This window comes from Phoca vitulina, unplaced genomic scaffold, assembly GCF_004348235.1.
Source record: "Phoca vitulina isolate PV1807 unplaced genomic scaffold, GSC_HSeal_1.0 scaffold21, whole genome shotgun sequence".
Lineage (NCBI taxonomy): Eukaryota > Metazoa > Chordata > Mammalia > Carnivora > Phocidae > Phoca > Phoca vitulina.
In genome coordinates, this window is record NW_022589724.1 from 22963644 (window position 1) to 22989943 (window position 26300).

The 26300-nt window shown below is 57.7% G+C and overlaps 1 protein-coding gene across 2 annotated transcripts in view; it reads left to right on the forward strand.

The window, feature by feature from the left end:
• Positions 1-26300, forward strand: part of NEK6 (NIMA related kinase 6) — an 82729-nt gene that overhangs the window by 11580 nt on the left and 44849 nt on the right. The window contains exon 1 of one of the 2 annotated variants that reach the window (XM_032418417.1): positions 17862-17952. The exons of the other annotated variant lie outside the window; for it this stretch is intronic. The gene's annotated coding sequence lies outside the window, so the exon portion shown is untranslated. Of the gene's footprint in view, positions 1-17861; positions 17953-26300 lie in introns of those variants that run through there. 2 annotated transcript variants of the gene reach the window in all.

The window sequence follows — 26300 nt, forward strand, 5'->3', positions numbered from 1 at the left end:
GCCCGCGAAGCCGGCCCTGATTAGGGCTGTAGGCTCTTCCCACCAGTGCGCACATTGCAGAGAGCTTAGGGCCAGATCTTACTTGGGGGAAAAGTTCCACTGTGAGGTACTCTCTGCAGACCACCAGCCTGGGCTGTGAATGCTGTCTGGTCTCCCTCCTCACCCCGGGCCTCTCTTGCCAAGGACACACTGTGGACGTGGGTCTCCTTGGAAATGCCCCCCGCCCCCCGATTTCATCCTTCACGTAGTTGCCTGATGTTATTGCGACAGACCAATCCCTTCTGACTTCTTGTCCTTGGGTGACTAGGGTCAGAAATCAAATGATGAGGTTGCTGACCCACTCACTCGGGAAGAACGCTAAGCAGGTGGTGCCCTGGGGATCAGAGAGGGCGGGGAGCTCAGATTCCACCAGCTTCCCACGCTGTTCCTAGCTCTGAACCAGGGCCGGGGTTGGGGCGGGTGGGCTGGCAGCCACAGGATGCGGACATCTGGTTACTCTTGAAAACATGAATGAGGGAGACTCAGGAAAGTTAACTATTATTTAGGACCTACTCTGTGCCAGCAATGTGGCCAAGTGCTTTATCCGGGTTGCCTTCGTCAATCCTCACAACAACTTTGGACTGGCCCCATTTTTCAGATGAGGATAACTGAGGTTCAGAGATTGAAGCCACCAGCCCAAAGCCATAAGCCACATGGTTTGGAAACTGAACCCAGGCCTCGCCCAAAGCCAGTGCTGGGGCCACTGGCTGGCTGAGTCTTCTGACTCTATCCGTTGCACGTGAGTGGGGACGGGCCAGGAGCCAGACCTTAGCCGCTGCTGCTTGTCGGCCCCTGCCTCGGAGCAAACACCCTCCTTGGCAGGGAGCAGGTCCCGAGGCTCTAGCTGCAGCTCTCCCCTACCCCTCCCCAGACCAGCCAGCCCTGTGGCTGTTCTCAGGCCGAGGTATGGAGGGAGGAGGTGGTGGGTTAACCTGGACACCCTGCATGCCAGCCACGCCCCTTACCTTCTGCTCATCGCTCTCCTTGGCTTCTTGCTTCCCACTGGGGGCCTCAGTTTTCTCCCTTGCAAAGCGAGGGGGAAGTCTCAGTTCCTGTCTCTGGGGGAGTTTTCATGACCCGGTGAGGGAAGCACGCGCTTAGCAGCCATTCAGCAATAGGTACCTGTTATCGTACTGACAATTAACGACACCGTGTGGGGTGAGGACTGCAGGTTGGTGGCACCTGTGGCCCTCAGGTGCTCCTCTCCACACGCAGCCCAGAGCTGCCCCCTGAAACTCCTCCCTTGCTTGCTCTGTTTGGTCCTTCATTAATCTAGCACAGCCAGGCACGGTTCTAAGAGGCATAATGAACAGAAGAGGCAAAACGGAGCTGGCCTTCTGGCTGGGGAGAGCCAGCATAAACAAGACAGGAGTAGAGTATGTCCAGTGTTACTGGTCCGAGTGTTGGAGACAAACGCAAGGGAGTTGGGGTGTGGGGCTCCCTCCTGGGGTGATACTCCCACAGCCTCCTTAGAGTTCACATGATGCCTGTTCTAGATCCCAGCTCCCCAGTGGCACCGTGGGGCTTGCTTTGCCTCAACTGTCTTTGACAAAGTGGTTTTCCCAGCTGGAATGTGGGAATCTTCCCTCAGGCTCCCCCAAGACTTTGAACTACTCCTTCTCAGGGCCAACCTGGGCAGGTCCTGGCCACGTATTCTCTCACTCACTCCACCTGGTGACCCTGTGAGGCAGGTTCTTTAGTCCCATTTTACAGACAAGGAAAGCGAGGCTGAGTGAAGCTGAGTCGGTGGCCCAAGGGCACACAGTGCGTCTGTGACTGAGTCAGGATTTGAACCCAGGCCTTCGGCTCCCAGAGCACACACACCCTAAACCATTCTGTCCTAGTGTGGATGGATGTTTTTGTGTTTCCAGGCATCAAAAGAAGCCATTCTGCTTCTGTTCTGCTCAAAGGAGCAGATGCTCAGCAAGCACCTACTATGTGTCTGGGCAGTGCTGGGCACTGCGGGAGGGTGCGGTGGAGAGGAATGCTCAGATTGGTCTGGAGGTCTTTCCTCCAGGGCTGTGAGCGGGTAAGGTTAGCTCCATGGTAGGGATGAGGACGCTGAGGCCCAGAGAGTTTCCACAGCTTGCAAGGTCACACAGCCCCGGACAGCCTGTCATCAACCACGGCTATCTCATGCCAGCTTCACCGTCCATCCTCATTTTGTCCTTGGACCATCCGAAGCCCAAAGAACAATTCAGTGGCTCGACTCTAAATTGGAGATGGGGGGAGCCTTTTGCGTAATTTTGGAAACGGACGCCCTTTCCACAGTGAAATTGCTTTTGAGATGCCCCTGATTCTCGGTGGTGAGGGCCTGTGGGCATGGGACCGGGGAAGGGACTGGCCAAGGGTTCCTCCCCGGACTGACACCCAGGCGATAGGGTTTCCTGACATGGCGGGGGGGGGGCGGGGTGCGGCGCAGACAAACTGTTTAAAAGAAAATGTTTCCAGAGCTGTCCCATCCCACTGTCAGCAAGCAGTCCTTAAGCAGCAAAGAAACCGCGTGTTCCTTGTTCACAAAATGGTGAGCTGGCCATCAGACCTATTTATTTAAACCCAGAGTTGACGAGGCTAAAGACTTCAGCTCTGAGCGGGCACGCCGCCTCGCTGTAACAGGGGAGCCTAATCTTCAGGGTTTTCTTCCCATTTACGGGTTTTTGTTGTTGTTGTATATTTGTAAAATGAGGCTTCTGCTGGCAAAAGCAGGTTTTAGCGAGTGCGGCAGCTCTTTCAAGACCTAATAAGGCCCCAAAGGAGGGTGTGTTCCGGCAACACTTTCCTTCCCCACCCCGGGGGCGGCCCAATTCGGCTTGCCTCCTGCACTTTGGGCACCGCGGACCATCCGTCTTGCTTCCCATTAACAGAATTACCGCCATCACTTCTGCAAGGACGAGATGGGCCCCTTGGAACTGCCTTGGGGACAGAGGCAGGAGAGGTCGCCAGGCAGTTTTGCTTAGAGGAGAAAGGAAGGAAAAAGAGAAAAACCAAACTCTCACAAATGGATGGTTCTTTGGGTCTGAAGGGCCTGGGCCCCGGAGGAAAGGGGCCTCGGGGCGGGTCCAGCCCTGCTTCCTGCTCACAGTCCCAGGCGGGAAGTGCCTGACGCCTCTCACAGGAGAGCGGACCACACAGGCGATGGGGCCTGGGGTCGGCAATCTGGGATTCTACCTGGAGACCCCCGTGTCAGGGAGCAAAGAAGGTGGGGCTGCAGGTTAGAAAGAATGTTTCTGCCTTGGCTTGAACTGCGTCAGGATGTCGGGAGTGATTTCCTGATGGCCAACTGGGGGGTGGCGCGGGGTGGGCCCAGTCTCTCTGTCCCCATCGGTAAAGGAAGGGACCATGAGCTCTCTGCCCTTTGAGTCTCCTTGGTTGGCCCTCGATACATGGCTTTGGGGTGAGGCCAAGGCCACAGAAGCCATAGGGTGGGCCTAACAGCAGGAGGGAAAGCAGGAAGAATCCCAAAGCAACACTGACTTCCAGCAGCGCATTGAAGCATCCCCTGACTGCCCAGTGGCCCTGTCATGGGGTGTGTTCCGAGGGGAAAGTCCTGAGTCTAGACCTTCCACCTTGCCAAGGCTAGAGGCTCCCCACCCCATGCCCAGCACCTCCTTCACCAGTGCCAGTTCTCTTAATAGGGTTATTCTTTGTATAGAATTATCCGCTATCTTTTTAAAAGCAGCTCCTCCTCTTATTGCTATGAGTACTTTTTCATCAGAGTGTCCATCAGGGGTTTACACATGCTAGCATCAGCTAGGCTTCACCTTGAAACAGCTCTGTTTTATAAGTGAATCCCAGGCTCAGAGAAGTAAAATGACTTATCCAGGGTCATACAGCAATGCTTTGAACCCAGATCCATCTCCCCCGGAAGCCCCTGCACTGGTACCTGTAAGGATCCGCAGGAGAGAGCCAGGTGGAGAGGGCGTGCCGGGTGGAGCACTGGGAGGTGAGCAGCAGGAGTTGCAGGACCCCACAAGAGGCTCTCTGGAGCTGATGTGGTTGGTGACAGGTGTCACCTGGGATTGGGGTCAGGCAGGTAAGGTGGCCTTGGATACTGAGCTCTGGGAGTGATGGCTTGATCTGGAAGCTTTGAAGTCTGATACGGGAGGGGCCGTGTTTCTGGTGGCTTGTATGGAAAATGGTTTGGTGAGGGTGGTGGTGAGACTGGGAGGCTGGTGAGGAGGCAGCAGTGTGGACGTGTCATGGTGTGAACCGTCTTGGAGCCTCTCAGCTGCCTGAGGCCACAGTTTCACCAGAAAGGACCTTTGGCTCTACACCCCACCCCCCAACTCTCCCACCCCCGCCCTAGCCCTTCCTGCTGGGTGTCTGGCGGGAGGCCCCTCACTTCTGAACCCCAGCCTCCCTCACGGCTTTCTTGTGAAAAGCAAGGCCAACGCGCCTACGACTTGCTGGGGACAACGTGAGAATAAATGATAAAATATGTAAAGCTCGCAGCGTTGCTTTGGGAAGGCGGGGAGGGTGCCATGCATGTGTTATTTTCCCTAAATCCGATTTCTACTTGTCATTTCTGTCCTCCCTATCAGAGAAGCTGTTTTGATTGCTGGGGACGAGAGAAATCAGAGTTAATGGGAGTGCATCGGCCGAGGCCTGGCCTGTTCAAGGTGTCTGTCGCCAAATACCTTCATTTCCCAATTTCCAGGCCATCTCACTAATCTGCAGGAGCCCTGGTTCTAACGCACTTCCCAGGGATTGAATTGTGTTGTCACTGTGATTGAGTTCTGATTCTCCCTTGATCAACTGATTGATCGATTGAACTGGCGAAGTCAGAGGCAAAGCCGTGAAAGCGACCAGCTCTGAGTTCTAATGTATGTCTGTGTGTGTTGGGGGGGTGGGCTGGGATCCGAGCTTCCCCTGCCCACCGGGAGTCGGCCCGTCTGGCAGCTGACGTTAGCCATGCAGTGAGGGGGAGGCTCACAGCCTCGGGTTTGGTGTGTGGTGGTGGGCATCATGGGTGTGCCCCCCGCGTAAGCTGGCTGTTCCCAGGATCTGTCCAGGCCAAGTTTTCCACGGAGGCAAGATTCTCAGGAGGGTGAGCCTAGGCTAGCCCAGGAACTGCTTTGCACCCTCCCATAGAGCCAGGTGGTTCTAAAGCAGATGGGGTTCTGCCCGGCATTAACGGACTCAGCCCCCTGCCCACCGCAGGGCCTAGCACCTGCTGGGGATGCAGCCCGGATATTTTTATGTTGAATGGACTGATGAGGGTAAGGAGATAAATGTGTCCCATACTGGCTGGGTGACTTCACGTATCTGGGGTCTCATTTTTATCCTCACCAGAACCCATATTTCGGCTGGGGATACTGGGATTCAGAGAGGTGAGGACTGTGGCCAAGACATTCAGCAGAGAAGCCTTGGGGCTGGTCTGCCCATGTGTGTGACCTTCCACTCCCGTTAGAGCTCTGGGCCCTCGGTCTGGTCTTTTCTTCTAGATGCTAAGCTCCCCCAGGGCTGGACGTGGCCTGCCCAGACCAGGTCTGCACTCCTGCTCCTGCCCCAGGGCCGATCCCTCCTCTAGAGCCCCCCCCTCCCCCGCTTAGTGCTGGGCCGAGATGGGGGTGGGGGGTTCCTCCTGTGTGCTGGGCACTTGGCCTACACAACCTCATTGAACAAGCGAGCCTTTAGGTAGGTCTTCTCCCCATGTTCACATCATGAAAGCGAGGCTCAGAGAGATGAGTGAAACTTGGCCGGGGTTTCCCAGCGAATAAGGGAAGGAGCCCAGATTCAAATTCAGGAAGGCCAGTCACCTGCTGGCTGGAGAGCAGGTGGCTGCGATCCGTTATCAGGGGCATGATGTTGGAGGCAGAGCTTTCCCATGCAGAAAAAGCAGGGAGTCTGCCAGGGTTGGGCGGCCCCTTGGTTCCCCAGGAAACGGGCTAGATCGGGCCCCAAACCCACTCAGTCCCCGTGCGGCCACCCCAGCCCGTCTCTTTCTGGCTTCCATTGCTCCTGGGCGGTGGGAGGACAGGAGGATCCGACTTCCCCGAGTGCCGGGCATGTGCTAAGCAGTTTGCTACACAGTGTGAACTAATTGTCACAGTGACCGTGGGAAGCCGGATCTGCTTATCTGCACGGCCCGCTCAGCTCCATCGCCCTCCTAGCACTTATTGCTGTCCAACGTCTATATCCACCTCTCCACCGCTCGACACCTCTGGGGGTGGGCAGGACCTCCTCCGCCTTGCGCCTCGGACAGCGCTCGGCTCTGGGAGCCTCTCGAGAAAGGTCTGAGGACTGACGACGGGGTGAAGAGGAAACCGAGGCAGCAGGCAGAGCCCCAGGCCCGTCCGGTGCCAGCAGGGGGCCTCGCTCACAGACCGGCTCTCAGCCCGGAGCTCCAGGTGCGCCTGTCTGGGTCCCCGAAGGTTCACACTGCCCAAAGAAACTTCTAGTCCGCGCCTGTGGCTTTGGATCAGCTCTGAAAAAGCGTGTCCTGTGACTGCTCAAGGAATCTGGGCCTTTCGCCCAGAAAAGAGTGTGTTTCCTGGCTTCCTGAGAACTGGGGCCCACCCTGCCCCTGGCCTGAGTGTACAGAATGGGAGGGAGGGAGAGATGGACTCTAGCCCGGAAAGCGACAGCATCAGACCTTACCGTCCGTCTGAGGTTGGCCGCCCGGTGCCCGAGACTGTCCCGGCGAGGCCGCCCCGGCACGGCCATTAACCCTAGCGCTCCAGGCAGAAGTTTCTCCAGTGTCTGGGGCTTCCTCTGAGGGGGGATCGGCGCTCCTGAGTTACTGGAAAAGGAGCCTTCCTCACGCTCAGGCAGAGTTTTGTCCCCTGGACGGCTCTCCCAGCACACCTCACTGGTTACCACGTGGCAGACGTGGGGGTGACGCGGGGCTGACCTTCATGTGCCCAGGGCCACGGACTTCTGGTGGGTGCGCCTGGCATCTGGCCGTTCCCTCCAAGGCCGGGCGCGGGTTTACGAGGTGTTTTTGAAGAGAGCCGGAGTCACCCGGCCCGTGATGTCTGCACATCGAGTCATTTCACGATTTGGTTTCCTTTTCAAGAGAAGGGTCTGTGCTTCTGTCTCCTTACCCTGCTTTTCCCTTGTATTTTCTTTTCCTGGTGACCCTCCCTCATTGACTGCCCTGGAAGGCGTCCTCCCTGGGGCGGGGAGATCACCCAGCTCTCGGAGGGGATTAGCTGCAATTACCCACAGGTTAACTAGAATAGACTGGGCACATTTCTGAGAGGGAGAAAACCTTTCTCGTACGCCTAGGAGCGTGGGGGAGGCCAGCCTCACTTCTCCTCGGCCAGGACTGGGGAAAACAAACAAACAAACAAACAAACAAAAAACCAAATCACCCAGCAGAGCACTGTAGCTTGAGTTTGCTGGTTCCCGAATGCCAGATCCAGGCCAGGCCCAGGGCTATGTGAAACCCTCACCCGTCCATGGTGAAATGAGAAAATTTAAGGACAGGCCTTTCTTACATCAGGTGTCCTCTTTTATGCAGGATGGTGATAATAGATGGAAATTTTACTGTAGATGCCAGAAAAAGTTGGCGGCCTTATATCCATCTTCGGAATTTAGGGGAAACATTACAGGCCTGTGAAATCTCCAGACCTGGGAACCGCTGGTTTACTTCCTCTGCAGCACGAGAAGCCCAAGTTGAGCCTGGAGCCTTCGAAGAAGCCTGCAGTCAGTGCCCGGGGCGCTGGGGGCGTGTGCGCGCCGGCCACGCCCGGGGTGGGGTGGGGTGGGGTGGGAGCGTGTTCGTTTCCACAAACCGGGTGGCTTACGACAGCGGTTTATTCTCTCACACTCCTGGAGCCACAAGTCTAAAATCAAGGTGTCGGCAGGGTCGGTTCCTTCTGGAGGCTCTGAGGGAGGGCGTGATTCACGTCTCTTTCCTTGCTTCTGGCGGCCACCGGCAAGGCTTGGCGTCCCTCCGTTTGTAAACGCAGGACTCCAGTCTCTGCCTCTGTCATCGCATGGCCTTCTCCCCGTGTGTCTTCTCTTCTTAGGAAGACACCAGTCATTAGATTCGGGTCACCCGAATCCTGCGTGATCTCATCTTCACTTGATTACATCTGCCGAGAGCCGATTCCCAAATAAGGCCACAATCCCAGGTTCCAAGTAGACATGAGCTTTGTGGGGACACGGGGACGGCGACCTGGGCGGGGGTTGGGGCGGAGGAGGAAGGCCCGTCTGCATCAGGCATGGCCAAGTGTTAGTACTTTGGAGTGTCTGCAGCTGTTTGAGTTAAAACAGGGTTCCCAAGAGGGACTGCTGTGGTCGCAAGGTCCCCGCTGACATTCCTGCTGCAGGAGACAGATGCACACAAGGACCCAGGTCCAGGGTGGGAGAGCCGTCACCCCGGCCAGGGCCAGGTCGTTTGACTCAGGGGAGGTGACCTGGCCACCCTACACTCTGGCTCCAGAGCCTTTGCTCTGCCTCCTAGACTTGTTTCTATCCTTTAATGCAGGTGCCAGAGATGAGGGGATCGGCCCACTTGAGCCTTTTGAAAGACAGGCCATCAGCATTTAGTCTTTTGGTGGCACCGGCTAGGACTCCCCAGAAGCCAGAGCCCCTCAGTGCTCAACACCAGCCACCAGCCCTGGCTGTGCTCCTGCCCAGAGTGGGGCCCCTCCCGGGAACGACAGGGCCCCGCAGTTCTGGGCGGTACCGCGGCACAGCGTCCGCCTACTCTGTGGATAAAGGGCTGCCTGCCTGTGTGGCAGGAAGGAAGGATCTAGGCTCTTCTCTTCCTCCAGGGACCCTTATCTATTTTGGCAAAAAGGTCAGATGTTTCTGGGTTAGCATCCCAGCCCTGACACCTCCTAGCCAGTGATCTTGCTCAAGCAAGTCCCAGGGCCTCTCTGAGCCCCGCGGCTCCCCTCCTGTGAAATCGGAGTAGTGATTCTAGCCCGGAAAGATGAGGGGACGGCTGTGGGGCTTAGAGGTTGTCACGCGCTTTTGTGAATCCTTCCAGTGCCTAGCACGGAGCCTGGCGCAGAGTAGGTGCTCAATAAATACAAGCGAGATAAGAGAGAGTATCTTGGAGCCTGGAATGTAAACTTCACAGCACTCATGAGACAGGGTCCCAGCGTAGTCCCTCGAGAGGGAGGTGGTATAGGCATTTCCTTCCTTCTGTGTGTCGACAGTTACCTGAGCTGACCGGGGCAGGCGTGGGGAGGTCAAGTGCGGTGCAGGTAGCTTTGGAACCGCATCTGGGGCTCTGCTTCCTCGCATGATGCGTTCAGTAAAATTAGACCTGGGCTTGGCACCGTGGGAGGCAGAGTGGTGTGTAGAAGAACACTGGAAGGGGTGTCTGGCTTGGCAGCCCTTACCAGCCCTGTGTGCAGATGCTCGCCGCCCCTCGTCGTGCTGCCAAAACTCCCTCTCTGCCGTAGACCTGAGGCCGCTGCTGTCGTTTGGGCCTCTGCCCCGCAAGTGATTGCTGGGTGTGCCAGCCTTCAGGCCTCTGCACCTGCCGTACCCCCTGCCTGGCGTGCCCTCGCCCTGCTCCTCTGCTCAGAGCGGCTTCCTGTTCTGAGACGGGCCAGACAGCTTACACATCGCTTTCGCTGTGTTTCCACACCCTGGGCGTACAAAGCAGCGATCACGCTGGGTTGTAGGTTCTGCTCTGAGACTCCTCTCTCTACACGAGGAGCCCCATTGAGGACAGAGGCTGGTCTGAGTATGTGTTTGAAAATGGGCTGAACAGACGATTGAATGTCCTTGGACACATCACTTCTCTGCTTCGGTCCTCGGTTTCCTGTCTCTGAGCTATAGGATGTGGACCGGTGGGTTCCCTGGGGCCTTTCTGAAGTCTCTGGTGAGACATGCACTTTTAAATGAGTGGCTTCAGCGTTCCTCCTGCTCCCAGGAACAGCGCGGGAGCGTGGCAACAACGACATACGTGTGCCAAGTGGCCACACTATGCGCAGAGCATACGCACGGAGCACAAGAAGCACAGAGCATGGGGGATTTTCTGGGTGCTTAGCACAACGTTCCCAGTTAATGGATTCCGGTGTCTTTGAAAAGGCAGGACCGAGGCAGCCTCAAGGGTTATTTTAACTGTAGTCAGGCCAACCCTTCCCCACCTGTCCCTCTGTGGGAATTCTCCCCAGGCCGGTGGAGGGAAGAATGTGTGCACCTGCCCCCCCCCCCACACACACACACAGCTCTCTCTCTCTGCACCTTGTGTCTGGCCAGGGCTCCTCCTGAGGATGCATACAGCAGGTTCTGCTGGGGTCCGTCCCCCGCTTTCTATGCTCCAGGCTGGCGCCGGATTTCAACCCTTCCCATCTGTTATCTCCCAGCTGGGCAAACTTGCACCTCTCTGAGCCTTAGTCTCCTGATCTGCAAAATGGAGACAGTAATTCCTCGTGGGAACGAACAAGTGGACCCAAGTCTTGGGCACAGTGTGTGGCCTGGGGCAGGGGCACATGATACGGTGGCTGTTCTTCTTGGCATGAGTATTCCTTACTCTAGAGATGGGGGCGAAACCGATCCGCAGCCTGCTTGCTTAAGCCAAAAAATGTCTGTTGCCTGAAGAATTTTGTTTTGGAAGACAGGTTTTGGGTCAGAACCTTATTCCCTCAGGAATTTCACAGTTGAGCATGCAGGCATATTTTATAAGCTTGGTGGCCACCCAAGCCTTAGAGCCTTCTACGTGGATGTTCCCAGGTCAGGCTTTTCGGGAATCTCTTACACAGCTGGGCTGCCTGTCGCGTTGGTAGCATCGTTTCCACAGAGCGGTCTCTGTCTGGCTATGAATAGATGTTTTTTCCCCTCTTTCTTGGACGCCTGAATGGCAATCTCCCTCCTGCGGTCCCAGAGGCCGACCTGCGTGGAAAACTCCAAAATGGACATCAGAGCGGGGCCGTCCACTCCCGCTCGGACTCCCGGCACCCAGGGAGGCTCAAAGAGGTGGGTCGATGGCCACGGTGACCTGGGAGCCTCCCGAGGCCCCAGGCTGTGGCTGTCAAGGCTGCTGAGCCAACAGAAGTCAGAGGTCACAGAAAAGACAACAGCGCAGTGTGGTAGCCGAGATTGAGGAGGATGGCCCAGTGTCTCCAGAAACAGGCCTGCTGGCAGCCAAGCCCCAGGTGCAAAGCCCCTAAAAGTAGGATGGTCGCTGGAGATGAGCACACAGCAGGCTAGAGGGCCTTGTGGTTGGGAGTGTGGGCTCTGGAACTCACCACCTAGCTCCAGATCCCAGCCCTTCCACCAGCACAGCGGGCCTGATCTTCTTATGCCTCAGTTACCCCCTTCTGTAAGTAGAGATGATAAAGTACTGTGAGGAATGAGATGACTGACATCACTTAAGTGCATTAGAACAAGGCTTGGCAAATAAATAAGGGTAAACTGAGGCCCAGAGAGGGCAAAGGATCTGTCTGTGGTCACCCAGCAAGTCACTGGGGCAGCCAGGCTGAAGCTCATGACTTCTAGTCTCGTGGACATGTCCCTCCTCCCCCTTCACCCTCAGTCATACTTTTTCAACTCTGCCTTCTGCAAAGGAAATCGCGTGACCCTTCAGCCTGCAAAAATTCAGACTGCACAGAATTTTGGAAACCTCTTTGGGCTGGCTGCGGGCCTTGCTGCAATTCTGTTCGGCTGTGAGTTCTTTTTTCTCCCTTTTTTTTTTTTTTTTTTTCCCCTTTTAAAGCTCCAGAGGGTTTCTCCTTTCCTGTCTCCCCAAATAGAAAAATTAAGCTCTTGGTAAAGGAGTTTGAAGACTTAGATCCCTACTGTGTGTCCCTGAACCAACCCGCTTCCCCCTCCCCGGCCTCAGTTTCCCCATCTGTGAAATGGAAAAGTTCCCTCCCTTGACAGGTGGACGGCCCCCACCTGTCAGCCTGTGAGGGCTCCAGGGACAAGCGAGCCAGGAGGTGCCACCCTGCTGCCACCAGCTTGACAGTCGTGTGAGCACTGACTAAGCAAAAGCTGGTGACGCATCCTTCTAGGAAGTGAGGTGAAATCCACCAGAAATGCCACCCACTTCCGCCCACCTCCTAGTTTCGAAGGTTACTTGAATCATCTGAGTTGCTTGCGTTTTTCTCACTCTCCTATTTCAGCAAAGTGCTCCCCAGCCCCTCTGGGTTGAGCCCATGGTGGCCAGGAGCATCCCATCTGTGGGCCTCCAGGGTGTCAGAACTGCGGGGCTTGGTGGCTTCCTGATCTCTGCTGGGGACCCCAGCCACGGGCCCTGGATGCCGCCAGCCTAGGGTCAGCCCTCTGAACTTAACTCTCCTCATCTGTGAAATGGGTGGATGAGCCCTGCCCAGCAGGGTGAGATAGCAAGCCCAGTATAGCTGGATCGGGGTCCTGCCCCTTCTCATTCCTCTCGTCCTTCCCATCCACAAGGCGCTGGCTTACCTGGGACCCAGCTGGGGCACGGGCGGTGTTGATATGCCTGAGTCCTCTCTGGCTGTGGACAACAGAGGGATACTTGGCCAAGCCAGATGCTGGCCGATGAGGACCAACAGTATGCTTACTGCAGCCCTCCCAGCCTTTTGAGGGGAAGCCTGGGGCCCAGAAGGGGAGGGCCCGGAGCAAGGAGGCTGTGCCGCCAGGACTACCAGCCAGGCTGCTAGACTGGATGATGTTGCCTCACCCCCTAGTCCTCCTGTCCTCTGTGTGTGCTCACGCTGAGGTCAGCCTGGCACCCTGAGCGGCCCAGTCCGCCTGGGCCTGGGAATTCAGAGATGGGTGCCATGGTGGGCCTAGAGCAGGAGGTAAGGGATTCAGGGCTGAGCCCTACCTTGCTACCCCCTGACAGGGGCCTTGGATAAGTAATGCCCACCCTGAGCCCCCATCTTAAAAATGCTGCTCTGCCCGTCCCTGAAAGTTGTCATGTGGCTTCATGAGATCGTATAGGTCTAAACCCCTCTACAGACATTCAAGAACTGTCCAGATGGGAAGAACTTGATATTTGTCACCTGCTGGGACATTTACATATTCCTTTCTCTCAGATAGTGTCAGGCACAGAGTAGGTGTTGGCCCATGCGAGCCGGGGCGGGGGATGGGGGCAAGTGAGTGTTGAATGAGTAGGTGACAAAAGTTATTCTTTGTGAAGCACCTGATGCATATCAGGCCCCACACAGGGAATTTTCCGTAAGGTGCTCTGAGCCTTACAATGGCCTTGGGAATTTAGGTATGTGCCCATTTTACAGATAAGAAAATCGAGGCTCAAAATGTGAAATAACTTACCTAAGGTCACACGGCCAGTGGTTGAGGAAGTTAGGATTCACACCTGACTCTCATGTTCACGTGTCCCCCAGTGGCCCACTGGGTCCCCCCTCCCCGGGGATGCTGGTAAGTCTTTAACAAACGGTTCCCTGGGAGGCAGTGGAGGGAGGGACTTGTCCAAAGCCCTGACTTGTAGTATTTGCCAAATTCCATGGTGTAAATCTTCCTCCCGTTTTTTGATTTCAAGCAACCAAAGTGATACCAACTGTCTCACAAAATCCCTGAGAATGTAGCAAGTGGCCCTCTGAGCCAGTAACGGCTCCAGTGCAGCGCCCCCCACCCCCCCACCTCCCCCCCACCCCCCACCCCCACCCCCACCCGCCGCCAACCCTTTGCAAGCCCAAGGAAGGCCACAGCATTAGCAGTGGCCCCGGCCCGGGACAGCAGACCGGAACCAGGCAAATGGCTTGGTGGGGAAACGTGTGCCTCCGGACACATCCCCAGCCCTGTCCCACTGACGTCCCTGGAGCGTTCTTGGGTTCTCCGTGTCACACAGAGACTTGGGCAGGACGGGTGAGACCTGGAGATACCCATGCGGTACGGCGCCTGGAATACTAAGGCCTGCCAGTCCCACCGTGTGCGATATTCCTGCCAGGCCTGGAGCGGAGCCCTGTAAACGCCGGGATATAATGGACAATAAAAGTCACCGGAAAATAGTGAGTCTCCTAGGACCACTGGCGTCCCTGCCACACGCAGCCTGCTGGAACCACGAGCTCTGTGATCATGAGGCACGATCGTCACGTAAATATATAGGGTCTCTCACCAGCCGCGGGCCAAGATTTATTTTATTGAGACAGCTGGGGGAGGGGGACGGCTCAGGTTCATCGTCCTGGTAACTTGGTGAAATGCTTTGCCATCACTTCCCAGCTTCTGAGAGAATGCAGCGGAGGCCAGTGTGGCCTCTCCCACCCTTCTGAAAGGGGGGATCCCCCAGAGGCCATGGGTGCCTCCCTGCCACATCCACAGGCCCAAGGGCCTGGTTGGCCCTGAGACGGGGGTCCCCCGGCCTTATTGTGAACAGTCGGTTTGTAGAGTGGGCTGCCAGAAATATTTGCTGTTGAATGAGCACTGTTTTTACGATGATAATGGTAATCATTGAGCTCCTGTGTGTACCTGGGTCCTGAGAGTCCTAGGCTGGTATTTTGCCTGCAGGTCCCCGCCTAACAATCCTAAGAGGCGGGTCCCACCTGGCCCCCTGTTTACAGAAGAGGGAACAGCAAAGAGGTGACTTCGGGACTGGCCTGAGCTCGTGTGGTCCGGCAGGTCAATGCAGGACTTGAACTTTGGGCTCTCTCCAGAGCCTGTGCTGGGCTGCCTCCACCTCCTTACTGCCTGGCCGTCTGGTCCCAGGGGGACCCAGAGCCACCACCTCCCTGAAGCCCCCTTGATTAACTCAAGTTAGAAGCAATGGCACCTTTTGTGATTTTGCAACACAGAGAAGCACTTTGCTCTGGTCCCCCCTCCTCCACCACATTTGCTTTTTCCCCGAGGGCAGGAACCCGGTGTGTGCACTGCAGAGGATGTCCAGGTGAGCGAGGACTCGGGCCTGTGTTTTCATCCAGGGGCTGCCTCCCTCCAGCTGGGACTCCTCCGGCAAGTCACAGGCCTCTGAGCCTCAGTCTCCTCAACTGTCAGATGGACGCACTGTCTGCCTCGCAGTGTTGCTTGATGAGTGCACAAGCTGCCAACACTCCTGAGGGATCTGGCCCAGGCCCCGGCACGTAGGGGGTACTCTCTGCGGGACCCCCACATACATACGTCGCCTCGGTGGTTCCGTGTCTGGGAGCCGGGGAGGCCTCTGAGCCGCGCCCCCATGTGCTGTGGCTTGTTGTGAAGGGGACGGGTGGTGTTCAGGGGGCTTCTGAAAGTCTTCTAAAGCCAGACAGAGTGTCCCCTCTGTAATTCTAGACCCAGAAGATCTGGTTTTCTTCCCAGGAATGCGCACATGATTAGATACGGGATCCCTGAGCTCAGCTGCGGGGCACCAGCAAGTTCTCCGTCAGTCTCCTACAAAAGGTCAGCGCAGAAAGAGCCGCCCTCCCCCCCCCCCCAGACTGTGGTGCCGACCCACTATGCTGTAGGTGGGGAAACTGAGGTCCAGACACATGCTCTGATTTCCCCAGGGTCACGCGGTCCTGTGAGAGTCCCTGAGGGGTCCTGAGGACCTCCCCCCCCAGCCACCACACCACTCGCCACAGCTCAGAGCAGAAATCCCGCAGCAGTTACAAGTGGCCTTGCACTTCCCAGGCCCTGCTTGGGTCCGTGAGGGTCCTGGGGGGACACAACGCAGGAAGATACAGGCACCGCCCTGGTGGGGCCCCAGAAGCTGTGCTTGCCTGCTGGCCAGTCACTCTGCCCCAGGGCGCAGGGCCGGCTGCAGAAGTGGAGCTCGGCCTCGTGGACATGGTGCTGGAGGCGCGGGCTGGTTCGGGAGGCCCCAAGGGCCCTGCAGCGGACGGAGGGGTGGGGATGCCTGTCCGTGGCCCTCTGCACCGCTCTGCCCTCTCGTCCACGTCCGGGGCGGACAGCCGGGCAGTGACCGGGAGCGCTGGAGGGCGTGGAGGCTGACCAGAGCCGACTTAGACTTCTGGAAGTTTCTTGCCCCCTCTCAGGCCCAGGGGGAAGTGGAAGGCTCCCTGGGGTTGGCTCGCCCGGCCTGTATCTGTTTTCCCTGGGTGCTGTGCTGCGTCCCGAGGGGCAGGAGCACACGAGTCCCCAGAGGCAGGTCTCTGCCCTGAAGAGAATTCCTCTCCAGCAGGCAGGAGCCCAGAAGCAGAAGAAAAACAAGGTTTAGACAGAAGGCACCCAACTCGGAGGCCTGACCCGGCCGGTCGGGAGCTTCCTCTGTGAGTCAAGGCTGATGACACCCACCTAGCCGGGTCATGAAGGACCGTCCTCGAGGCGTGCCGCGTGCACCAGGGCCTGGGTGGGGAGTCCACCCCGCAGGCCCCGGGAAGGCTGGCCTGGGCCCAGCGGCGGCCACCCAGGGGGCCAGCACCTGGCATACGCCTGACAGTTGGCCCCGGGCGGCGGGGAAGGTATGCTGGCAGGTGGCCGAGCCGCGGTGCCAGGATCTGGCTCGGTGTGTCCTCTGGGGCCTCAGCTGCCATATGCCTGTGTCAGTCCCAGCGCTCGGGCTGCAGATGGGGCACTGAGGGGAGGGGGCTGTTCGCCTAGGGTAGAGGTGGCTCTTGTTTTGGAGGAGGACGCAGGTGTTGGCCACGGGACTGCTTTTCGGAGACCGAGGGCTAGGGCCAGCCTGGAGCCTTCCCGACTTCCTCCCGTGCATGCGCAGGTCCGAGGGCCTCCCCGGCTTTGATCCCGCTGTGTCGTCCGCCAGAGTTCCATTCCCCTCTGCTCCTAAACCTGCCCATCCACGTAGGCCACCTCAGCCTCTACCTGTTGTAAGAAGCTGTCCGGGACCTTGCCTGGCCCAAAGTGAGAATCCGTCAGTCCTTTTCCTGCGGGCACATTTCATGTTCTTTTCTGGTTTCTGGATCTGTCTCTGTGTTCGGGGGTTCTCTCCTGGGGAGACAAGAAGAGCAAGGGAGTTTTTGTCTGAGTCATCTCAGGGTTAGCGGCCATCAGCCCAGGCCCTGCACGGAGAGCAGCTGGGAAGACCTATGGAAGGAAGGGAAGGTAGGAAGACCCTGAGTCCTGGTTCCTGGATCTGTGGTCTTGTTGGGAGAGTATGGGGCGTGAATGAGGATGTAATAATAATCAGCAGCAGTTCCATTGGTTGGGTGTCCGTTATGTGCCAGGCCCCCGGCTACATACTTTTGATTCATGTGACGTCACAGCCCCGACTAGCAGCCCAGAGTGGTAACACGGGGCTCAGGAGCTGGGACATGGCAGAGCCAGGACTCGAACCCACTACGGCTGCCTTCCACAGCTCTCATCTGTCAGGCAACAAATATCTGCGGCTCAGCTTACAAAGGAAGAGACTAGAAAGGGTTAGGCTTTTAAAGGGACAGCAAGAACTTTTATACTTCTTAGCATTTGCTGGGGCCCCAGTAGGGATGGGCGGGGATGGAGTACAAGGGACACAGGAAGGACACCGTGTCGCTCCCGAAGCCCAGACTGGCTTAATCCTGCCATCTGCTGTCAGGGTACCTGCTTCTGGGTTGGGGGCAAGCGGTTCATAAAGCGTCTGAACAGCAAACCCCTTTGCCTGAGCAGCGTGGGGTATGGGATGGGTTAAGGAGGCTGGGTCCCGGCCAGATGCTGCCATGGCTGTGCTCATGGCCCTAGCAAGTCTCTAATCCTCCAGCCTCAGTTTCCTGGAAGGTAGAATGGGGGAGCAGGACTGGGCGACCCCAGAGTGGATTCTGATGGCGTTCCAATCCTGCTGGTGTGGGGCACACCTATGTTTTCTCCTAGACCGGTGGCTGCTGCCATCAGATTCCCGTCCCTGGTGAGCATAGGGCTCCCTGGTGGCTGTGACAAGTTCCAGTCACCACAGAGGCGACGGTGGAGCTATTTTTGGGGCAGCGCGTGGTGGGGGAGTTTCCTTTTGGCAGTGACTGGGGATGGGAGTCTTGGGCAGGGGAAGTCCCGTACCGAGACAGGGCCGGCCCCTCTTCCTTCAGCCGCCCTGGCACACGGAGGCCACCCAGGTCCCCAGAGGCCCCTGCACCGCACATCCACCCTCTACCCCGAGCTGAGCAGCCCTTCTCCCGAGCCTCTCAGGAGCCACTTTGCAAGGTACTGGCCTTTGTCCTGCCTCCGGCTGCGGGGAACCCCTCACTCTTTCCTGCCGCCACCTTTGCCCCGAGGCTGTGCCCGGCGAGTGGCAGGGAGGCCGGCGAGAGAAGCTTCTGGAGCCTGGGCTCCTGGGGCACCTGACCTGGCTGAGCCTCTGCCGCCGCTGCCCCCTCGATCGTCTGCCTGGTGGGGGTTGCCAGCGGGTCAGCGCCGTCAGCCTGGCATGACATTTGTCGCTGCCCAGGTGGGGGGTGCGGGCCGTTGCCAACAATGGGTTTCACACTGAGTGATCACGGGCTTTGCCAGAACTCCTGAGGTTATGAGGGAAGCAGAAAAGGCAATTTTTTTCCCGCCTCTGGGATGAATTTTAGCTGCCTGGGCTCATTTCTGATGTCTGAGCAGCGAGTTCTCCACGGAAGGTTCTCCCACCAGGAGTAGCTATCCCCTTGTGGTCGTTCATCCTCCTGGGGCCTGGGGCGAACTTTTTACCAACACTGAAGCTGGGGCTGTTCCACTGGCTTTCCTCCTTCCGTTACTGGTTGTCAGGGCTGTAGCCATGGTCTGAGTCAGGATATGGGGGTAGAGGAATTTCTCCCTGAAACTGCCCGTTCCCTGTGGCCCCTGAATGAGCTGGCCTGGGGGCCCCCAGGCTTCTCCTTCCCGGCCTCTGGTGTTTACAGACTGGGTCTGCAGCCTTCTACCTGGCCCTCCCTTTGTGGCCTGCTGGGGCCACAGAGCTGAGTGGTTTGGTCTCTACCTTCAAGGAAATCTCCAGCTGGGGAGAGAAAAACATGAGCAAGCAGTGACAACACGGGGACAAACACTGTGGAGCCAGGGAGTCACTGACGGGGGGGGGGGGGGGGGGGCCGCGCGGGGGGGGGGGGGGGGGGGGGGGCCCGGGGGGGCGGCGGGGGGGGGGGGGGGGGTGACGGGGGGGGCGTTCATTCGGGGGAGGGGGAGTAGAGTCTGCTAAGGCCTTGAGGAGAGAATGAGTTCATTTATCTGAGGGGTAGGGGTCCTCGGCATGGCTGGGACTGCCTAAAGGGTCTGAAGCTCCTAGCAGGGTGAGATCCCAGCTTCCTCCGGCTCCAGTCTCCAAGGCTTGCCCCAAGCACATGAGATTAAAACCCAGACTTTGGAGAGAGTTAGATCTGGGTTCAAACACAGGGCTTATCATCTACTAGAGCCAGGGGTTTGGTGGGTCACTTATCTGTGCCTCGGTTTCTTCTTCTGTAAAATGGGGTCATGGCAGACATCCCGGCAGGGGTGTGCCGAGGCACTGCATTTAACTCCTTGGCACAGAGGAAGTGCTGGGTATCGTCCTCTTCCAAGTGGGTGGGATGAAGCATGGCCTTCACCGGGTCCTGGAGCCAGACACCTTCCCAGACAAAAACCCATGGCCTCCTTGCTCCTTTACCTGAAAGATGAGATGTTTACAGCTCCTGTATTTTTTTTCTTCCTGAATTGAGTTTTATTATCCGAGCAGGAGGAAATGAAAGGTGCTTAGGAACCTTCTCAGTTTTAAAAAAGGCTCTGGCAGGAGCGCCTGGGTGGCTCAGTCGTTAAGCGTCTGCCTTCGGCTCAGGTCATGATCCCAGAGTCCTGGGATCAAGCCCCACATTGGGCTCCCTGCTCCGCAGGAAGCCTGCTTCTTCCTCTCCCACTTGTGTTCCGTCTCTAGCTGTGTCTCTCTCTGTCAAATAAATATATAAAATCTTTAAAAAAAAAATAAAAAAGGCTCTGGCCAGCCGTGCAGTGGGAGGGGAGGTGTGTTTTGAATGACTGGATTTCTGCCCGAGCTGAGACCATGAGAACCCTGCAACATGAGGGTGCGCATTCCTTGCTTGGGGCTCCAGGCTCAGGGGAGGAACCACTGGCCCTCTACCCCTGACTGATCAGAAGTGTATGCAGTCAGCTCCCCCTGCCAGGCCCCGGGCGAGACACTGACGGTTTAGAGATGACCGCAGAGATGGGCTCCTGCTCAGAAGGCCCACAGAGGAGGAAGAGGGGGTGACCTAGGAAGCAGTTGGTGCCCAAACCGTGGGCTTCAGGAAGAACCCCACTGTGCGGACACCAGCAGATGGGGGAGGGGGGAGCCTGGGTACTGCCCAACTGCCCCCGCATGCCCACTCTTCGGGGTCTGTTTCTTCTTTATGGAGGGAGACAGCCCAGGCGGGACTTGCCCAGGACCCCAAAGGAAGCGTCGAGCCTGAGCAGGACCCAGGATCTGGTCCTGATGTATGTGTGCGACTTTGCCCGTGACAGTCCAAGGATCCCCACAGGGGTGTGTGGTTGGGAAGGGGAGGGCCCTCTGCTCAGGGGCCTCGGGTGGGGTGGAGGAGTTGGGAAATGCAGGAGGGCAGGCCCGTGCTGGCTGGGCAGAACTTGGAATGCCTTGTGCAGGCACACGGGCCTTGTCCTGGGGAGCTTTGGGCGGGGAGCGGCAGATCGGGATTCGTGCCCACCCTGTGAAGAGGCCCTGGAAGGACGGGGCTGGTCATGGTCCCATGTCTTAGAGAAGACAGGCTCCTACTGGTCCTGAAGCTGAGGAATCTGAGCAGCATGTGTGGCTTCGGGGGTGGGGAGGGGAAGTAGGACCAGCCCGGAAACCAGACACCGTCTGTGGCTCATCCCCTATGGCTCCCAGGCCCCCATGACTCTGGCCTGAGATCTGGCTGCCTCTCGTCCAATGATGAATGGGTAACGTCTGCTTATCCCCAGACCAGAAGAGAAGCGGGGCCGGGGTGGGGGGAGGACCCAGCGGCCAGAGCCAAACCTCTGGGCCAGAATTCATTCATTCATTCACTCTTCCAAGGCAGTAAGGACCGGGGGAGTCCGACAGACTTGGTTTCAAGTGGCAGTTCTGCCCGTGGCCTGCTGTGTGACCTTGGGCCCATCCCTTAGCCAGTCTGAACTTCCGTATCCTCTTCTAGCCGTGTGGATCATAGCAGCCCCCACCTAGGGTGGCCACGAGGGAACAAGGCCTGCCCAGCCCCTGGCGCGAGCCTGCTGCGTACACGGTGTGTCCTGCATTAGGGCTAGGACCCTGCCCTCCCCCCCAGCCCGTCTGCACCGGCAGGACATTCCTTCCAGCCCCAGGCCCTTGTAAACTGGGTCATGAAATCGGTGGAGTTTCTTTGGTTTGCTCACAGCCTTGCTGGTCCGGGAAGCAGGTTTAAATGGCAGCGTTCTCCGATGTGTAGACTCTGGCAAGTGCCGTTTCTCCTCAGGGCCTCTTTTTTTTTTTTTTTTTTTTTAAAGATTTTATTTATTTATTTATTAGAGAGCGAGCGAGAGAGGAACAGCATGAGAGAGGAGAGGGTCAGAGGGAGAAGCAGGCTCCCCGCTGAGCTGGGAGCCCGATGTGGGACTCGATCCCAGGACCCTGGGATCATGACCTGAGCTGAAGGCAGTCGCTTAACCAACTGAGCCACCCAGGCGCCCTCTCCTCAGGGCCTCTTGCCTCATCTGCGGAATGGGACTGATGGCATCTCTTGGGCTGCTGGGGAGGCACTCCGATCACTCAGCTCAGGGGAGGCGCCCGATGTGGATGTTGTGTGAGGCCGAAGCTGGTCCAGCCTTGACCCCGCCAGCAGCACCAGGATCTGTGGCATCTCCTTGCCGGGCCTCAGATCTCCACATGCGAAGGGGCCTGAAGGGGTGCGTTGGGCAGGGCTGGCCTGCGACACCTGTCCTAGGCTTCTGCCACCAGGGGCCTGCTGGCCAAGCGGAAATAGCCCCTGGTGCCCACACCTGGTGCCAGTATTGGGTCACTCACCGGGGGAGGAAAGAGAACTGCGGGGGGAGGGCGTCAAGTCACCGAGCTAGTTTCCTGCTTTGGGAAAACAACCCTTAAAGCTGTTCACGGCCCTGGAAGGACTGAGAAGGGGCCTTCCTCAGGCAAACTGGCCCAGGCTGCAGCGTCCAGGGGAGGCAGGGGCAGCAGCACGCCTGCCTTGGTTGACGGAGCGACAGTGTGGCCGGGCTCAAAGCCTGCGGCCGTCGGGAGAACCCTGACCACGCGCGGACGTACGCGCACATGCCTGGGAGAGGGCAGGCAGGACACGCCGTTTCCACCTCAGGGTTTGAGAACAAAGTAAGACCTGAACAAATACTTGCCCCCCCACAGAATATGAATGCACCACCACAAGACCCCCAACATACAGAGCCTCACGTGCATAGACCCCCAAACCTGCCCCAAGCCAGGTCCTTGCCCTGAGCCTTCCTGGGGTCTTGAGTCGTCTTTCAGGGAGAGGGTAAGGGCCTCCGTGGGCTGCCAGCCTCCATGAGGTGTGTCATTTGGGCAGTAGGGACAGGAGGGACATGACTCCTCTAGATGAAGTTTCCAGAAATTGGGAGGCAAGGGCCAGGGGACAGAAAGGCCACTGGAGAAACCTCCTTGCTCAGCCCAGCCCAGGAGCCAGTCCCTTCCAGGGAGTGCTCAGATGAAACCCAAGCCCCGCATTAGTAGGAGCTTCGCCTGAAGGCCAGGCCGGGAGGAGAGTGTCAGGGGGCTTTGCAAAGAAAGGTAGCCACAGTTCACATTAGCGATGAAGGCATTTGTTCCAGAGTGGTCCCAAAGAGGACATGCAGTGAGGCAGATGGAGCATGATCTGGGGGCCAACAGCCCCGGCTCTGTCGCTTACCAGCTGTGTGACCCTGGGCAAGTCCCCACCCTTCTCTGAGCACCAGTCCCCGTGTCCGCCACTCGTCCGCCCAGTGAGGGTTAGTGCTAATGACAGAGTCTCCGAGGACCTTCACATGTGTCAGGCTCTGCTGTAAGGAGTTTTCATCTGTAAACACATTCGGTCCTCTCAGTGAGCCTAAGAGGAACATCTATATTAGATACCCCATTTTCCAGATGAGGAAACTGAGTCACTGCATGGTTAAATGAAGCCAGGCCAGGATTTGAACCGAGGCACCTGGCTCCCCGGCAGGCCTCGCTGAACCCTTAGGCGCATCCTGATGTGGTCCCTGGGCACCTGGTGGACACGCACGCATGGGGAACCCAGGCTGGGAGCCGCACTGTGCACCCACAGCGCCTCAGAAACGCGGGGCCCTTGCTCCCCACAGAAGAAAGGCCCTCTTTTAGGTGGCCCTCAGTGCGGCCTGTGTCCAGGTTTCACATTCCATGCATTTTTGGCCCCTGACTCGGGCTTGGCAGCTTGGGCCTCATTGTTGTTCGACTTGGCAGGAGCCACCAGGCACAGGCTGCTAGCTCCCTGTGCAACCCGGGGATGCACATGTGTGCTGAAGGGCTTTCCCTGCGCTCTGTCAGTCTGAATCTCTGCCTTGGTCTTTCTGCATCCACACCCACTAAGAAGCAGTTTGGGGCAGGAATCTTCAGTAAAGGGGTTGGGCTTCCATGGAGGTATAGACAGACAGAATGCAAAGTCTCTGAAAATGCAGCACCCCTGGAGAGCAAGAGGCAGGGACTACCTTGGACCCAGGAGGGGCTTTGGAGTCATTGAGAGCAAATCTAGCCCCATGACCTTGAGCTTCCCCTCTCTGAGCCTGTTTCCTCATCTATAAAATGGGTCTACCAAGAGCCCCAGGATGCATGGGAAAGATCTGGCCCACTGGAAATGTTCAGAGAACCTTCATTGCCTTCCTCCCAACCATCCCCACCTTCCCTTTCTGCCTCCCTCCCTCCCGCCACGCTCCTTCTGTCCTCTCCCTCCCTCCTCCCACCTCCTCATCGCCACCCTTCCTCTCCCCTCCTCCTTCCCCTCCCTGCCTCCTTCCCCTTTGCAGTGTCCCTCTCTGACACTCAGGAGCCTGTGACTTGCAGAATCCTCCTTGGCTGCTGCTTTCCTGGAACAAAGTCCCCTCTTCCTCACTGGGGAGGACATGGTGCAGCCCTTCCATTAGGTTCTGGATAGAACAACTCTTAGGTGGCTCAGTTGTTAAGCGTCTGCCTTCGGCTCGGGTCATGATCCCAGGGTCCTGGGATTGAGCCCCGCATCGGGCTCCCTGCTCCGCGGGAAGCCTGCTTCTCCCTCTCCCACTCCCCCTGCTTGTGTTCCCTCTCTCGCTGTGTCTCTCTCTGTCAAATAAATAAAATCTTAAAAAAAAAAAAAAAATAGAACAGCTCTTAGGAACAGTCATTTACCAAAGCTCCAGGGCACTGGCAGAAAAGGTACCATGGACAGCAGAGCTGCATCGCCGTTGTGCTGTCCCAAAGGGCACGGACTCTGGGGGCTCCTGTCCATGGGGCCCCTGCAGTGGGTAATGGCCCCCTGTGGCCCTCCAGCCTAGGGATCACCCCTGCCCACTCCCTGTTTTTGAGGGAAGGGGCTTGTTCAGTGGGGAGATGACGTAGGAAGTTCTCCACCTTGTGTATAAGGAAAGGAAGATGAGGAATTGCCACTGAGAGCCTGTGAGGAGTGCAGGGAGGTGGTTTTGGGCAAAGATGCCACCAGGGGTTTGAGTCCTGGCTCCACTGCCATGGATCTGGGCAAATCTCTTAACCTCCTCGTGCCTCAGTTTTCTCTTCTGTAAAATGGGACAATAATAGATCCTATCCCATGAGAGACAGGGTCTGTTAAATGAGATGGGCGAAGAGGTGAAGTGTACAGAGCAAGGCCTAGCATAATCAGAGCACACAACTGTTGACTTATCATTATCATTACTGTTATTTCTGATGAGGCCAGGGACCCCTCGGCAGTGCTCCTGGAGCCCTGTGTGAGGTCTGGGGTGGGCTCCTGAGTGTGTAGTCTGCTGCCTCCGGGCACAGATGTTCGGAGGGTGCCGCTAATACCGCACAGGGCAAGTGGGGATGACCTTGGCAGACACCTGCTAAGCCTCTGCCCAGTGTGACTTGCCCAGGCTCCCAGCTGGTGAGTGACAGGGCCAAGATGCAAACCCAGGCCCACTGGCCCCAAAAGGCTGGGTGGGGTCGGATGCAGGGAGGGAGATGTAGAGATGCACATGCCGTGGTCAGCAGTCCACGTGAAGTCCGTCGGCAGGTGGGCAGGTGGGCAGGTGCACGTGTGGGCCTTGCCTCTGGGCCGCTCTGACACTTACAGAGATAAAGACAGAACCTTTTTGCTGAAGACAGTTCTTCTCCAGCCTTTCCCTGGAGGTCTCCCTAAGGGCAGAGGACGGTGAACATGTCACCCCGAGGGGTCTGGGGATGCAGCCCGCAGCAGCTGCCAAGCCTACAGGAGTCACCGGTTTTATCTTAAAATGCATGCGCATTTTACATTCTGTTCCCTCCGAATCCGGTTCATCGGCGCACACGTTTCCCCACTGAGTAACAGTGCTGCCTCGGGAAGCCGCTCGTGTTTGTGTGTTTATCCTGGGGCTTTTCCTACCAGTCCTCACTGTGTCACCCTGGGGGTGTGCGCTCCGGTGTGGGAGCTCAGGCACAGATGGTGGTGAGACGCCGAGGGGGCCGTGGTCCCATGTGCATTTCAGGAAGCCTCCGTGGCGCACGCGGAGGAGGGCTGGTGAACAGGGCACAGGCACTGGGGGGCCCAGGTGGGAGGAGAGTCTCACACTGGGACAGAGTCAGGGAGGATGGCGGGGGGAGAGGGCTCAGAAGTACGGACACACCCCCACAGCGCCCTCCTCCTGCCGCCGATTCAAGACGGGGGGGAAAAAAGAGAGCAAAAAATCTCTACATAAAATGCCATGTTTGGGGGTCGAACCTGGCTCAGTGTTGGCAGCTTCACAGCCAGGGGACAGCATGGGCCGTGCTTGGCAGGACGCGGCGCCCACCCTGCACGACTCCCCGCTGCGGAGGGCTCCCCTGCGAGCCTGAGTCCGGTCCATCTGCTCCACGTGGCCTCGTTCCGAGGGAGACACAACTGGAGAGTCAAGCTCAGTGGGTCATTTGGGGCTTGGTGGACATGCTTTGATAGCTCAAAAGGCATCGCAGACATCCCTGAGCCTGGAGGGCTGGATGCTCACCCCCTGTAGCTGGAAGAATCTACAGTGGGGAAGAAGGAAGAGACTCCTTTCCCACCGCGCAGGCGCCGCTGTGTTAATGAGGGTGGGTGTGGACTTGGGAGGTGTGTGCAACGGAGCTTGCTGAGCCACTGGACCGGGGCGGGGGGGCTCTCAGGTTGGGGTTTGGCTGGGGTGTAGGTGACCAGGTTAAAGACTGAGAGAGTCCGTCTAGGGAGAAAGTGATGTCTCTGGTTGGTTCTCCAGACGCAGACCCTGAGAGTGAGAAAACCGTAAGGGAGTGGGGGAGGCCAACGAGCAGGGGTGTGATCTCGGACCCGCTGGCTCCACCCAGGGCTCTGGAGTGTGAGTCACACCTCGGAGTGCCCGAGTGTCCTGACCCGGGCAAGGGCACTTCATACCGGACCCCTTGGTCATTGATTAAGGGCTGTCCAGGG